The sequence below is a fragment of the Charadrius vociferus genome, unplaced genomic scaffold (assembly GCF_000708025.1).
Source record: "Charadrius vociferus isolate BGI_N301 unplaced genomic scaffold, ASM70802v2 scaffold289, whole genome shotgun sequence".
Lineage (NCBI taxonomy): Eukaryota > Metazoa > Chordata > Aves > Charadriiformes > Charadriidae > Charadrius > Charadrius vociferus.
In genome coordinates, this window is record NW_009650171.1 from 22684 (window position 1) to 23251 (window position 568).

General features: G+C 60.9%; 1 protein-coding gene across 1 annotated transcript in view; it reads left to right on the forward strand.

Moving 5' to 3' along the window:
* The window catches only part of LOC104293094 (dolichyl-diphosphooligosaccharide--protein glycosyltransferase subunit STT3A), a 17197-nt gene that overhangs the window by 12079 nt on the left and 4550 nt on the right, over positions 1-568 (forward strand). The window lies entirely within an intron of this gene.

A 568-nucleotide genomic window follows, 5' to 3' on the forward strand; every position in this document is an offset into this window, starting at 1 on the left:
GGGGTGGGGGGATGTATGGCGCGCTCGAGGGATGTGTGTGAAAGGCAGAGTTGGGGCGTTGCGGGTATAAAGGGGATTTGGGGGTGCGGGAGATGCATGGAACGCAGAGGGGGTGTCTATAGAATGCAGAGGGGATGTATATGGAATTCAGAGGGGATGTATATGGAATGCAGCGGGGGTGTGTACGGAGTGCAGGGGGGATGTACGTACGGAATGCGTAGGGGGAGGCGTGTGGAGCGCACGGAGGGATGTAGGAGGTGGGGAAGGGGCGTGGGGGGATGTATGAGAGGGCTGCGTACGCGGCGCGGAAGGAATGTATGGAATACGTAGGGAGAGAGACGCGGAACGCAGAGAGGGGATGTATGGGATACGTAAGGGAGATGTAGGGGGATGGCCGATGCGTAGCAAGGGTGTAGGAGAGACAGGAGGAGGACGTACGGAAGGCGGAGGGGGTGAGATGCGGGAGGGGAGCACAGGAGACGCGGAAGGGACGTATGTGAGATGTATAGGGGAGGGATGGAGTGCGCGGGGGGAATACGTGAGCCGCGGCTCCTCGGCCGCGTTTCCC